At 35.1% G+C, this 15650-nt stretch overlaps 1 protein-coding gene and 1 long non-coding RNA gene across 11 annotated transcripts in view; one reads left to right on the top strand and one right to left on the bottom strand.

Moving 5' to 3' along the window:
* ROBO1 (roundabout guidance receptor 1) overlaps positions 1-15650 on the bottom strand; it is a 1129252-nt gene that overhangs the window by 484148 nt on the left and 629454 nt on the right. The gene's annotated exons all lie outside the window — the stretch shown is intronic.
* LOC140621461 (uncharacterized) overlaps positions 1-15650 on the top strand; it is a 28098-nt gene that overhangs the window by 11367 nt on the left and 1081 nt on the right. For 4 of the 5 annotated variants that reach the window (XR_012021168.1, XR_012021164.1, XR_012021167.1 and 1 more), the window contains 3 exons: positions 1437-1628; positions 14005-14062; positions 14818-14877. This is a non-coding gene — a long non-coding RNA (uncharacterized lncRNA). The remainder of the gene's footprint in view (positions 1-1436; positions 1629-14004; positions 14063-14817; positions 14878-15650) is intronic. The other variant, XR_012021166.1, reaches the window with a different exon arrangement.

Genomic DNA, 15650 nt, shown 5'->3' with positions numbered 1-15650 from the left:
GAAGCTTGAGGCACCACTGCTTTGTTCTTGAACAGAAGAGAGATTACTTTCAGGATAATCTATAATTTACAGGATTTTGAAAGCTGATTGGATAAACTGAGGGTTCAGTACCTATGGCAAAGAAGAGGGGGTGGTCCTTTTTTTGTTATCAGGCACCATGCCAATCTAGCAGATGGTTGAGGTATATATTGAAGGTGTTTCTGTATTAAACGGATAAAGCAGCTTCCAGGGGCAATGGAAGAAAGAGCTTCACCATGATTGGAAACCAAAACTCTTTTTAAAATGCAGACTCTGGCACCTGAGAACACTTTGGAGAATGGAGATCAATACAGCTCATAAGAAACCGGCCTAATGACATTCATGAATTAGGAGACAAATTTGGTGGCCAAGCCATGTTTGGGAACAAATATAGCAATAAAATGGGCTCCACCAAATCCCACGGGGAGAGACAGTGCAAATTCTATTAGTAAATCATGATGTAGTACCTATGTTGTGTGAGTCACTGTGAACAAAATTTTAAGTTTATAAAAATGATGCGATATGGCAATTTGAGGAAGTTACTGAACAAGAGCATGATTAACTTTAGCTGAATTAATCATGAATCTGCCACCTGCCTACAGGTTGCTTCTCCCACCAGAATCTCAGAGATCCTCACTGTTTTTGTTTTGTTTTGTTTTTTGCCTTGGAGCTCCATGCTATTCTACTTGCTTCTGCAAGGCTCTGATCCTCAGAGTTATTCTTTAGGGTTTTACTCTTGGCAGAGCTCTGTTAATCTGAGAATCACAAGAATCTGAAAGGAAAGAAATAGCTTCAGTATGTGTGTATTTTAAAGCTGGGATATCTGTAAATAGTATAACATTAAGAATGGTAAATATTCCCACAATGTTGCCTAGGCTGTACAAACCCCAAAAATATGTAGGGAATTCAATGTAGCATGATTTCTGGGTAAGATTCATTTGCTTGAATCTAAATATTTTAGAAGAGTGCAGTCATGTTAGGATTTAAGTTTTAAAGCATGATTCGACAAAATGTCAATAAATGCAAATGAGGTTTGTAAAACAAGTTTCATGTGAACCAATATATTGCTCAGCTCACAGAGTTTGCATTTAATTGAAGCTGATCTCATTACACTCTAGGGGATGTAGTCAGAGCTTTGACCTACCTAACGTCAACACCATTATTGAATCTTTTTTCCTTAATAATGTTTATCAGTATTTGTGTGTGCATATGTATATACATATTGATTGTAACTGGCTATAAAAGTGTATATAAATAGATAATATTTCAGCATTTATTCCTTAGGATTAGTGCTTTTCATTGAAAGTGTATGATGCCAAGTAAAAATAGATACCATTTTCAGGTGCAAAATGTGAACAATTTTATAACCTAGATGATTTTCTTCTCTTTTTCTTGTTTTCAAATCTACCAATTTTCAGCTGAGAGATTGTGTTTTACTTGGAGGTCTGCAAATATAAGATTATAACTCTAATCACAGTGTCATGCTTATGTGATGTAACCACAGCTCAAACCATCAGCAGAAAGCTCTGAGAGTCCAAGATTTTCAATCACAAGAGTAAAATCAAGCTGATTAAATATCATAAATTACAGCCATGAAACACATAGACAAGGTAAAGATGTTATTTAACCCTTCTAGGAAGTAATCACTAGATATTCCAAATATTCTGCTTGTCAAATTTATATGAATCATTTTTAGTTATATCACTTTTAAGATTATAAAACAAATTATTAAAAACATGACAGTTGCAAATTTGTGGCAAGGGTTGGTTGACACAAAATAAAATTTAAACAGGAGTTGGCAGATCTTTAGTGTTTTTCTTCCACTTTGACAGATGTCAATTGTCTGGTGTGTGTTGACAAATGTCACTAACGCAGATGTATACTTCCAAAGAGACAAGCACATAGAAATTATTTGTGCTATTTTGCTCTTGACAAATTATTAAAATTATTTCATTATTTATGGTATTATTTTCAGGTTTTCTTTCAAAGAGCTTTTTATGATTCTTCTAATTAAGAATGATTAACTGTGTCTGTGTATAAAATTATTAGCTATAAATTCCTAGTGGCTTGGGATAAAATCTTATATGTGTTTGATGATAAAACAACAGGAAAACTCAAAAGTAAATTACCAGAGAGGTCATCCTAACATGATTCTCAAACCAGAAGACAGAAAGTGAAAGATTCAGTAAAACAAATTATTTGTTATGTAATGAAAGCAGAGCACATGTTTGACTGAATTTAATGGAAAACAAAAACTCCAATTAAATCTAATTACATTAGTGCATGGTTTGCATATGCTAATAGCAGCTTATCAAACTTAGCAAAGTTAAGCTTTTATGTTTATGTATATATCTTTCATTTTATTTTTTAAAAGATTTTATTTACTTATTTGAGATAGAGAGTGAGACAGAGAGATAGCAAGAGAGCACAAGTGGGAAGCAGGGAGAGGGATAAGCAGGGAGCTATGCGGGCCTGGATCCTAGGACCCATGACCTGAACCCAAAGGCAGATGCTTAACTGACTAAGCCACCCAGGCACCCACATACACATCCTTTAATCTGAATAGCAAAAAAGAGAAAGAAAATAAGGCACAGCTGAAAAATGAATATGGACTAATATCCACAAACAGGAATGAGCTACTAGTAAATTCATAAGTATACCTTAGGCCTTGGTCTGAAGTCAATTTTTGTACTATTGACTGAGGCTTGGTGACTTGTAGGAGATAGAGTTCCCACATACTTGGGAAATCAAGCACATTATCTCCAGTTGAAAAGCAGTAATTACTGTAATAAATGAAGGCTGACTTTAGCTTAAACAAATGGATGCTTGGACAGCCTGGGTGGCTCAGTGGTTTAGTGCTGCCTCCACTTGATCCTGGAGACCAGGGATCGCGTCCCATGTTGGGCTCCCAGCATGGAGCCTACTTCTCCCTCTGCCTGTGTCTCTGCCTCTCTCTCTGTGCCTCTCATGAATAAGTAAATAAAATCTTTAAAAAAACCCAAATGGATGCTTTTTGTTGAGTCAGCAGTTTACAAATACAACTAGCTCTATGAATTTGCTAAATGTTCTTCCATCTTTATATATTTCCACCAACACACACCAAAATCCCCCTAAAAATAGTGAACTCAGAGTAAACATTATTTCTCCCAATAGTATGAAATATCCAGAATTATTAAGTATAATTCTATCACCTTTATCACATATGAAGTCTTTTACAAAACCTCATCCAATGGGGCACCTGGGTGGCTCAGTGGTTGAGCGTCTGCCTTTGGCTCAGGGCATGATCCCAGTGTTCTGGGATAGAGTCTCCCATCAGGTTCCTTGCAGGGAGCCTGCTTCTCCCTCTGGCTATGTCTCTGCCTCTCTGTGTCTCTTATGGATAAATAAATAAAATCTTTAAAAAAAAATCATCCAAGAAGAAAGAATATATGTATATATACAAACATATTCATGTATATATTCAAATTATATAATTAATAATCACATTTAATAAATATGAGGATCAGGCTTTCTCTGACTTAATTATCATTGAAGCAAATTATTTACTGGTTTTAGCTAGGGCATTCTGCCTTATTTAAAGAAAATGAAGGACAAGAATAAATCAAATTGCATTTTAATTTAATAAACTGGACATTTGGTCAGTGATTCACCTTGGCTGCAAGCCTAAGACTATTTTTTTTTTAACATCTTATTTATTCATGAGAGACACAGAGAGAGAGAGAGAGAGAGAGAGAGAGGCAGAGACACAGGCAGAGGGAGAAGCAGGCTCCATGCAGGGACCCAGACATGGGACTCAATCCCAGGTCTCCAGGATCAGGCCCTGGGCTGAAGGCAGCACTAAACTGCTGAGCCACCAGGGCTGCCCCAAGCCTAAGACTTTGATGTGACAAGAAGGAAGACTGTGGCCTGAACCTCCCACAAAAACAGTGGTTCTCTACGTTTTTGGAACATTAGAATCATCTAGTGGAAATTTTAAAACAAGAATATCAGTGTATGTCTTCCACCCCTGGGGATTCTGATTTATTGGCCTGGAGCAGGTCCTGGGTATGGAAGCCCATGTCAATAACCATTCATTTGAAAAGAACAGTGAGACTAGGGACAAGTTTGTCTTCTCTATTTGTGGAAATCTAGATTGTCTCTTTGAAGAATTCTAAACTTTTTCATGGTCATGTTATTTGAAAAACAGTGTAATATTCAATTTAAAAAGTATGCCAACCTAGTGCTGGTCAAGTAAAACAGGTTAGTTGAAACCATTTTACATGAAGTTAGGCTATTTCTGGAAGTAATAAATAAGGACATAACACTTGAAAATTTATTTTTTCAAGTTGTCTTCACTCATAAATAAATCCAATGTTTGTACTGGATATTATTGGAGTAAAATAAATGTATAATTGCAATGTTCTATAGATTATCTCTGTCCCCTAATGAGAGCAGAAACCTAATTATAGGACCTTCTCTTTTTTGTGTTTTTTTTTTGAAATTTATTTATTTTTATTTATTTTTAATAGCTTCTGATTTTTTAAAATGATCAATTCTTATTGTTAACATTTATTTGATATTTACAATGCACTTGTCACTTGTAAAGTGATAGGCTTCCGTGATCATCCTTTAATTTTCACACAACCACATGAATTAGATACTGTTAACATCATTCTAAGCCTTAGAGAAGTCACTTAGCTCAAAGTCATATTACTAGAATATCTTAATTAATATAGACACAATCCATGTTCTTGGATGGGAATGACCTACAAAGGCAATCATACCCTTGCCGTATCCTATTTGAAGGGCTACTACAAAGCCATATTAATGAAATCACTGTGGTACTGGTGCAAGAACAGATGTATAGATTGATGTAACAAAACATTGTAATGTAACAAATGTAATGTAACAAAAACTGTAAACTGTAAAAAATGTAATGTAACAAAACTGCCTGCTTAGAGGCAGGCCCATGTATATATGGGGATATGACTGTGAAAAGTTGCTACCAATGGAGAAAGCATAGATGGCTTTAGTAGATGGGATGGAGAAAAATGACTTACTATCTGAAGAGAAATAAGACACTATATAAAAGTGGTCATATTATGCATTGTAAAGCAAAATTAAAAGCAAACCTGTTATTAGAAAAAATGTAGAAGCTTATTTTTGTGACTAATTTAAAAGCAAAACTGTATGGTAAAATGAGATGTTATGATTTATATGAAAATGAAGGATATCTTTTTTTAAAGGATTTTATTTATTATTTATTTGAGAAAGAGAGAGCACACAAGCTACAGGGGCAGAGAGACTCCCTGCTGAGCAGGGAGCCCAATGTGGGGTTCAATCCCAGGACCCTGGGATCATGACCTAAGCCAAAGGGAGATGCTTAACTGACTGAGCCACCCAGGAGCCCCTGAAAATGAGGGATTTCTGTTTAAGACACCATGGATAAAGAAAACAGACAAATGATTAAAGGGAAAAGATATCTGAAATATGTAAAATCAATAAAGAACTCCTGAAAATCAACAGGGAAAGGGAGATGACATGAGAAATGAACAATGTACATAATCAGTCAATTTATAGAAGAGGAATCCCAAAAGATCTTTGCATATAAAGTGATACTTCAACGTGTTAATAATAAAAGAAATGAAAATTGAATGGTATAATATGGTTATACATCTCGTAGACTGGCAAATTCATGAACTTCTCAGGAGTAGCCATTCTGGAGAGCAATCAGGCAACCTGGCAAGTCCAATTTACCTCTAGGTGAAAAAACTAAGTATTAGATCCAATTTGGATTGCACATATTAAATTTATATTATGAATTCCATGCCTACTATGAGTAGTAATAAAGGAAGCATGCTTCCTAAATTTATATTAACACTGATATTGTTAAAATAATCATATTTATGCATTGTTTTGTCCAACTTAGAAACAAGATTTGTGGAAGAAAGAGTAAAGGGGATTGAAAAAAGTCTCAGTGTAACATTTATGTGGTGGAAAGAGTACATCACACAGTTACATACCATTAGACTGAAAGATGTCAACCAATCTCAGTGATGTTGGTTATGGCCATCAATTGGTATTTATAGACCTCCTGCTGTGTATATGGCTCTGGGAAACATTTATTTTTGTAGGCGGGATTGCCTCTGCCAGTTGCTGAGGGTTTCTAGAAGTCTTAGCTTGGATTCTAATTTCTACTGGTTTTGTTCTTGTTAAATATGAAGTAAGGTTATATATATGGAAAGTCCTTCATTATCCTGGGAAATCTTATAAATCTAGTTATGGTAACAGAGTTCCTATTCACATAGATGAATGCCTTGCTCAAAATTAAAGCAACTTGACTAGCTGAAGAAAATACAGTTCTAACAATTGTTTCTTTTTAAAAAAGCAAATATTCTACTTGAAAAATAAAAAATAAAACACTTGCCATATAAGGGAAAAGACAGTTTCTTTGTTTTGCTAGTTAAGAGGTTTCCTAAAGCCTATAAATCAGAGATTTACTATATTTACCATTTATGAGCTCCCTCTGGGAAACATAAAGCTGTAAATTTTATATTAGAATCTCCTAGTACAACTCATTTTTATTATTGCGATGTCACATTCTCAGAGTTTCATTAAATTAGCAACATTTTTAATGAACCTTAATTGCTTTGAATAGTTTTTCTTTCAGTACACTAACACTGCATGAGAAAATAAGACAATTCTATTTTGATAATATGGGACAGTCTTTGAACTACAGACTTTTTTTTAAAAAAAAGATTTTATTTATTCATGATAGACATAGACATAGAGAGAGAGAGAGAGAGGTGCAGAGACACAGGCAGAGGGAGAAGCAGGCTCCATGCCGGGAGCCTGACATGGAACTCGATCGCGGGACCCCAGGATCCCGCCCTGGGTCAAAGGCAGGCGCCAAACCGCTGAGCCACCCAGGGATCCCCCTGAACTACAGACTTTTATTTTATTCATGTATTATGAACTTAAATCAACAATGAACTGGGTTTAGTGCATTCATTACTCAAGAATGAATTATTTTTGCAAAGACTCAAAGTCTTAAGCAAGTGCTAACTCCTAAAACCACGTTCAACTTTATTTATTTATTTATTTATTTATTTATAATTTTTAAAAAGATTTTATTTACTTATTCATGAGACACACACACACACACACACAGAGAGAGAGAGAGGGAGAGAGAGAGAGAGGGGCAGAGACACAGGCAGAGGGAGAAGCAGGCTCCATGCAGGGAGCCCAACGTGGACTTCTTACCGGGTTTCCAGGATCAGGCCCTGGGCTGAAGGTGGCGCTAAACCGCTGAGCCACCGGGCTGCCCCCACGTTCAATTTTAATTAGACTACTTCTGAGTAAGTACTGGATTGAATGATGTACTACATCATTAAAATGTTCATGATAATGTAGAAAAATTTGGTTACAAACAGTCTGCATGGATTAAAAAATAAAAAAAGTTAAAACACAGTATACATACACCAAAACACAAGAAGTACAAATTGCAAGTACTTATCATCCTCATATTCATTATCTGAGTGCACAAAGTACTGAAATTGCATGGGAAAGTGAATGATGTTATAACAGTAATATATCCGCTTACAAAGTCATCAGTTATAGATCTATTCCTCTCAAACATCCCACCCCACTTCCATCTAGCACTTATCTCCACTCATTGAGTCAGTCTTTAAAGATCCGCCTCAGCTAATCCAATAATCCAAAGCAAAAACAACACATATTTTACCATAGATACAAGAACCTAACAAAAGGAGAAATTTCCATGAAAATGTTATTGGAGAATGGTTTATATTTCACAGAAAAACATTGACAGATGAGATTTTTTTTTCAGAGATCAACAAGTTAAAGGTTGAGGATGAGGAACTCTATAAGTATGACTAGATGGATTCTACACAAAGAATATGAAAATTCTGGTAAAATCAAATGTGAAATGATGAAGTCCATATCTTGTCATTGCACAATGTTTTTCAGAAAAATTGTGTTGGATTTGGTGCTTGATGCATCATTCAAGTTAGAACAGAGCTTCAAACATAATTTTATTGAACATAACATAAATTACTTATCCCAAATTGTAGTTTATTTAAAAAAAACTTACTTCCTTTTCAATTTTAATGGCATTTTACGCTAGTTTTTTTGTATATTTGTGTGTGGTTGAATTCTTTTTTTTTTTTTTTATGGTTGAATTCTTTTACGTGGATTTTGTTCAGTATGATAACAGGAGGTACAGGTGCATAATGAGAACTACTTGCATCCTAAATGTTGGGTTTTGATTTTGTCTTTATTTTGTGCTTTTTTAAAAAAAATGAGTGTATTACTTATGTGATCTTTAAGTGTTCAATATAGGTAATTTTTAGAAATCAGTTGACAGTTTTGAATTGCTTAGTTTAATGAAGCTTATTAATCCACACATTTGTAGCACCCTGAGTAGTTTTTAACATTTCTTTGTAAATTATCATTTGGCCAAAATGAAGAGCTAAAGCAATTTCAAATTCAAAAAATAAAACTGAACAGCATTTTCCCCAGAACTAGAACAAACAATCCAAAAATTCGTATGGAACCACAAAAGACCCAAATGGTCAAAGCAATCTTAAAAAAAGAAAAGCGAACCTGGTGGCATCACAATTTCAGACTTCAATTCTATAATAAAGCTGAGGTGATCAAGGCAGTATGGTAGTGGCACAAAAATAGACAAGTAGATCAATGGAACAGGTTAGAAAACCCAGAAACGAATTAATCTTCAAAAAAGCAAAAAATAATTTCCAATGGGAATAAGACAGTCTCTTCAACAAATGATATTGGGAAACTGAACAGCAACATGCAAAAGAAAGAAACTGTACCACTTTCTTACACCATACACAGAAATAAATTCAACATGGATTAAAGACCTAAATATGAGGCAAGAAACCATAAAAATCCTAGAAGAAAACAAAAGCAGTAACTTCATTGACAGAAGATGAAGTAAATATGTCTCCTGAGGCAAGAGAAAGGAAAAATAAAATATCAGGACAACATCAAAATAAAAAGCTTCTGCAAAAAAAAAAAAAAAAAAAAAAGCTTCTGCACAGCAAAGGAAACACAGCTAAAAGGCAACCTATGTAATGGGAGAAGGTATTTGCAAATGACATTTGGTAAAGGGTTGATATGTAAAAAGTATAAAAAATTGATAAAATTCAACACTCAAAAAATCAAGAATCCAATGAAAAAATGGGCAGAACACATGAATAGACATTTTTGCAAAGAAGACATACAGATGGCCAACAGACACATAAGATGTTCATCATTGCCTATGATCAGGGAAATGCAAATCAAAACTACAATAAGGTATCACCTCACACCTGTCAGAATGGCTAAAATCAACAACACAAGAAACAACAGGTATTGGTGAGGATGTGGAGTAGAAGGAACACTCGTGCACTATTGGTGGAAATGAAAACTGGTGCAGCCAGTCTGGAAAACAGTATGGTGTTTCCTCAAAAAGTTAAAAATAGAACTTCCCTATGCGCCAGCAATCACACTACTTGATATTTGCCCAAAGAATACAAAAACAGTAATTCAAAAAGATATATGCAGCCCTATGCTTATTGCAGCATTATTTACAATACATTATTTACAATAGCCAAATTGTGAAAGCAGCCCAAGTGTCCATTGATTGATGAATGGATAAAGAAATATATATATATATATATATATATATATATATATATATATATATATACTTATATATTGGAATATTATTCAGCCATAAAAAGGAATGAGATACTGCAATTTGCAATGACATGGATAGAGCTATAGAGTATAACGTTAAGTGAAATAAGTCAGAGGAAGATAACATATAATTTTACTCACATGTGGAATTTAAGAAACAAAATAAGTGAGTAAAGGAAAAAAAGAGAAAGAGAGAGAGGTCAAGAAACAGACTCAACTATAGAGAACAAACTGATGGTTACCAGAGAGGAGGTGTTTGGATGGATGGGTTAAATAAATTATGGGGATTAAAGAGGGCACTTGTGATGAGCACCGGGTGACGTATGGCACTGTTGAATCATTGTATTGCACATCTGAAACTAATATAACACTGCGTATTAACTGGAATCAAAATAAAAACTTAATGTTAGATCTTCCCTAACTTGCCAAAAAATTTGTTTTAGCTGTATAATACAGGTGTCTATTAAAAAGCAATGTAATTTCTGATAAAACAATCAAATAATTCCTTGCTATATGTGAGAATGTTGGCTCAATATAAAAAGTATACCATAGAATTTTCGTTTCATGTTCTGTTTAAGTAATCCCTAAAACTTTGGTTTTAGTTAAATTGATTGATTCTGATAGTTGCTTGCAAAGCAAATTTAAGTGAAGTATAAATGATAAAAACAACTAATTTTTATAAACTACTTTTTTCTTTCATGCATTGAAAACTCCAAGATCCATTTGTATAAATGCCTCATTTTTGTAAGGCAGCAGAAATAATGAGAATGTTATAGCTACTTGTGTAAAAAAAAAAAAAAGTGCACTTCTGTAATTGGAAGGTGGCCTCATTTTAACTTTTCTCGGCATTTCACTTGTTCACCTTTATAGTCACTTTTAAGTATTGATAACAAAACCCTAATGCCCATTCAGCTTTTACAAAGTTACTATGGTTATTCTAATACTTCCATTTGAATTAAGTACCAGAGAAATGTATTAAATTACAATAAAATGGTAATAGAAGGATTTGTTTCTAGAAGCTTCTCTATCTCATTTTTATCTTAGAGACAGTCATTAATTATTGAGTTCAATTCTGAATTTCTCTTTGTACAAGTTTCTCTCCTTGTATAACTACTGTTTGTTAATAGAAATTTAAGATTAGAAATACATAAAAAAGAAATAGGTTAAAACTGAAAAGAACTACGAGTACACTAAAAGATGTGGGTGTCTCACCTCCGGTTAGTTCAGAATAGTGTCTTGGTTAAATTATAGAGTGAGTGTCTGAAGAGAATCCTTCTCTTTAGAACATTGTCACTAATGAGGATTTTGTTGGCAAATCCCTATTCTGGAAATGGTAATTTTGTTCCATACGATTCTTTGTGAAAGGACTTTGTGTGTCTCCACTTGTTCTTTTTAAGTTGAAAACATCTAAAATTGCATTTGAAAAAAGATAATGAATGAACATGTGCTCATAAGAATCACACACTGTATATATTTTAAATAATAAATAGAATGACGTGGTGTTTTATGTAGCTCTTCATATTCTTGGTCTTAAGGTATATCAGAGTGTCTCTCTCTCTCTCTTTTTTTAATAGAAAAATCCGTCTCAGGCATTTGTTTCTGGATTAAGTCTTTAAAAACTGAGGTCATGTCTGACCTGAATGGACATTAAAATCCCAGCACATCAAACAGATATTTTACAAGATTTAAATCTTGGACAAAAGATCTTTTCTTCTTTCTTTTGGTTTTATGTTAACATAGCTATGTCAATTTAGAGTGCTTTCTCCAAGCTCTATTACATAACGTTTCTAAAATGCAGATGCTAGCATAAAACATATAACCAAGTAGGCCATGTGACGTAATGGAATCTGGGAGAACTGCAATAATTCTGTAAAAATTAATGTTAATAATTTTTTAAACCCAGTAACCTCAAATTATGAAATATTTTCTACTTGCAGAAAACTACACAAAGAGAATAGACACTCATGTACATATAACATAAATATATAACTATTAAATTTTTGCCACCTTTGTAGTATATCCTCTTTTTAAATAAAAACAAAAATGTACAAAAATGTACAGATATAGCTTAGCTGTATCCCTCACTCTTTCCACTGGTTACTTTCCCAGAGATAACTAGCATCTTAAAGTTGATGCAAATCATTCCCAGGCATGTCTTTATATTTTTACTACATATGCATGGTTCTCTGTAAAATTAAAATATTATACTTAAGAAATTGATATACCATTATTACCAGTTTTTAAAACTTTTATAGAACCAACTGAATAGCACTAGAATAAAAATCTCCCAGGCTGTTGCCTGGACTTCAATCTTTAAAATTGATTTTGGGGGAATAAAAAACCCTTTATGTAATAGTTATTATGAAGTGTTCCATTTTTTTCATGACCTTTGTTTCCCACTTGTATAATCATTTATACTGAAATTCATTAGCTTGCTCCTGAAGAGAAGCACTAAGGGCTATATAAGTAACCATGGGTTAATTGGATAACTGTGGTAATTTTAAAGCTTATAAATGCTGACTTTGCAATTATTAATAATACATGAAGCTTACTATGGATAACCCCTACCTTGGTATGGGAGGCAACTGAGAATAGACACTAGCTTCTCTGGATCTGATAACTGTGGCAAACCAGGAAAATTGCTATAAGCTTTCTCTGACTCAGTTTCCTCAATTGCAAAATACAGATAATAAAGCCCACTCTGTCAGCTTTCATGAGGATTTTATGAGAGGATGCCAAATAAACAGCACTAAGTACCCACTAGATGTAAGTTATCACAGTGAATGTGAATTGGGTACACTTTATACTTTAAGAAATAATAAATAAGTTACTGGCTCATTGATAGATTTGGAAGTGTTACATGTAAAGAATTTTCATTGCCATGTTGCCTCCTGATATCCCATTTCTTCATTAAGTGAGACCTAATAGCCTCACTGGTGGACTTCCTGAGCTAATCTCTCCTGTGGGTTATTTTATTTTATTTTTTTTTTTAGAGATTTATGTATTTTTTTGAGAAGGGGAAAGAGAGTGAGCGAGCAAGTAGAGGGAGGGGCAGAGAGAGAGGGAGAATCCTGAAGTAGACTCCAGGTTCACTTGAGAGCCCAATTTGGGGCTCAATCTCAGGACCCCAGGACCTGAGCCACAATCAAATCTGTTGCTGAACCAACTGAGCCACCCAGGCACCCCGGCACCCCTCCTGGGGGTTGTTTTAAAGGCCCAGCATCTCTCTTCCCTAGTGATTTTGTAAGCACCTACTGTCTGTATTAAATCCTTTCTTACTAAAGTGTCTAGAATCATTTTTTATTTTTTATTTTTTATTTTTTAGATTTTATTTATTTATTTGAGAGAGAGAGCACAAGCAGAGAGAAGGAGATGAGAGAGAGGGAGAAGCAGCTCCCCCACCCCCTCCACCGAGCAGAAAGCTAGACACAGGGCTCGATCTCAGGATCCCAGGATCATGACCCCATCCAAAGGAAGATGCTAAACCCATTGAGCCACCCAGGCTCCCCGATTTCTTTATCTTCAACTCACCATCCAGTGGAGGCTAATGGTGGCCACAGGACCTTCAGAATGAGAATCTGGGACTTATTAACTGTATGATTTGTGATTTTTTAAAAATTTTTACTTATTTATGATAGTCACAGAGAGAGAGAGAGAGAGAGAGAGAGAGAGGCAGAGACACAGGTAGAGGGAGAAGCAGGCTCCATGCACCAGGAGCCCGACGTGGGATTCGATCCCGGGTCTCCAGGATAGTGCCCTGGGCCAAAGGCAGGCCCTAAACTGCTGCGCCACCCAGGGATCCCTGATTTGTGATTTGAAGTAACGGAAATCTGAAGAAAATGAGACTTAAGAGTAAATTTTAAAAGTTTAACAAATGAGTACTGTGTTGTGTCACCTGGAGTGGAGTGCCACCACCATTGGTGACCTGAATGGTTCTTGCATTAGGCTATTATAACATTAATAAAGAATACAAGGACTTTGTGGGTGGGCTGTCTGCTTCTAATTGCAGAGAATCATTTACTGAAGTGATACATGCAGTATCTGAAGTTCTTGGCTGAAGGCACAATCAGGGCCATAGAGAATCTCTGTTGACTTGTAGCCTCAGGGCCATTAGAACTAAAATTCTGACTCAGTATTGCTGCAGTGGGGTCTATTGTGTGAAAATTTAGAGCACTGACTGGGGAAAGTGCAGGACCGTGAAAATGGAATGAGATTATATGGGCAGGTTCAGATTACCTGAGCATTCCAAACCCTTCTAATTCCACTGATCTTTTCTTGTCGCAGGTAAAGCCCTTACTTCTCATCAGATAAAGCAGGATCTACCTTGCTCAGAGCCTGTGAGGTAGTTACCATGCTAAAGAATATCCATTCACCTCCTATCCAGCTCTAATGTTAATTATCTCCAAAGCAAAGATCAGATTCCCAACAGGTCATAAATACAACACTTAGCCCAGGAAAGGAAGGCTTGCTCGATTTTGCTAATTTATACCAACAGAAAACTGGAGAATATCTATGAGATATGATTCTAAATGGGCTGGAACAAAAAAGAAGAAAAATAATTTTAAAGTGGCTGCATTTATTAAATATGGTTGGATTTACCAGAGTTCTAGAATCAAAGGCCTAGTTTGAACAGCTGGAAGTGGTTCTAGCTGTATGCTTGGTATGGACGGAAACTTATACTCAAATGATGTGTTTAGTAAATAAAATTTAGATGCCAGAAATTCTTTGGCATAACAGAGAGGGAGGAATGCATGTGGCTATCAAGCACTTGACATGTAGCTAATCCAAATCAAGATGTCCTTTAAGTGTAAAATTGTACAAAAATATGTAAACTATCTCAGTAATAATTTTTATATGGATTACATATTGAAATAATATCTTATTAAGTTAAACAAAATAAAATTTTAAAAACAATTTCATTTATTTCTTTTTACTGTGTTTTAAAATATGGCCTCCAGAACATTTAAAAGCTACATGTGCCTTACATTTGTGGCGTGCATTATATTTCTATTGTGCTGCTGTAGAGGGATTCAAATATTTGAGTAGATTTATCATTTGTAACATACTTACTCATCTTCTTACTCTGTCTTTTAAAAGGGCCAAGAAGACAATCCCTATAACAAGGCATTTGGTACTACACTTGAGAGAGAAGCTCCTGTATCCTTGACGAGCATAGTGTTTGTTCTCTGTAGGCTTGTCATGAAGTTTGGAAGCACTGCCATTGTAATTAGGTCTGATCTTAGTGTGGATGATATGGTTATGGAATCGCCAAGGCCAAATGTTAGCAGTTAACTACCAAAGAAAAAGTGTGTATGGTTTTTACAGTAGTCCATGGACTCCCAGTGATATTTTGCTGTGGATTACAAATCATGACTCCTTAGAATTGAAATAATTGTGAAGTTACTAAAGTATAATTAAGTTTAATTAAAACAACAACAAAAAATCTATTTGTGGTGAAAAAGGCCTGATTTGAATCATGTGTTGGATAGTGATGGCCCATTACCCAATCACTGGTTCATGAGCCCTTGCTCAATGCACAGGCTGGGAAGCCCATAACTATAGGAGAAGCCAGGGAGTTGTGAAAATGGACCAAGTGATACTATCAAACTTATGTACTATAGGTTTCTTTCTGGACTTCCCTAAAAGAAGCCTATTTATCAAAACGTCTGATTTAAAGAAAGGGAAATGCAGATTATTTGATACCATAAATACCTACAGATGAAGGGGTGCCTGGGCAGCTCAGTTAGGTAAGCATCCGACTCTTGATTTCGGCTCAGTCGTGATCTCAGGGTCATGGGATTGAGTGCCTCATCAGGCTCCACACTCAGCACAGAGTCTGATTGTCCCTCTTCCTCTATCCTTCTCCCCTGCTCCCATTGTCTCTCTAAAATGAATAAATGAATCTAAAAAAAAAAATTTACCTACAGAAC

This window comes from Canis lupus, chromosome 30, assembly GCF_048164855.1.
Source record: "Canis lupus baileyi chromosome 30, mCanLup2.hap1, whole genome shotgun sequence".
Classification (NCBI taxonomy): domain Eukaryota; kingdom Metazoa; phylum Chordata; class Mammalia; order Carnivora; family Canidae; genus Canis; species Canis lupus.
Note: the sequence above shows the minus strand (reverse complement) of the source record. Positions and strands in the feature narration are given on the sequence as shown.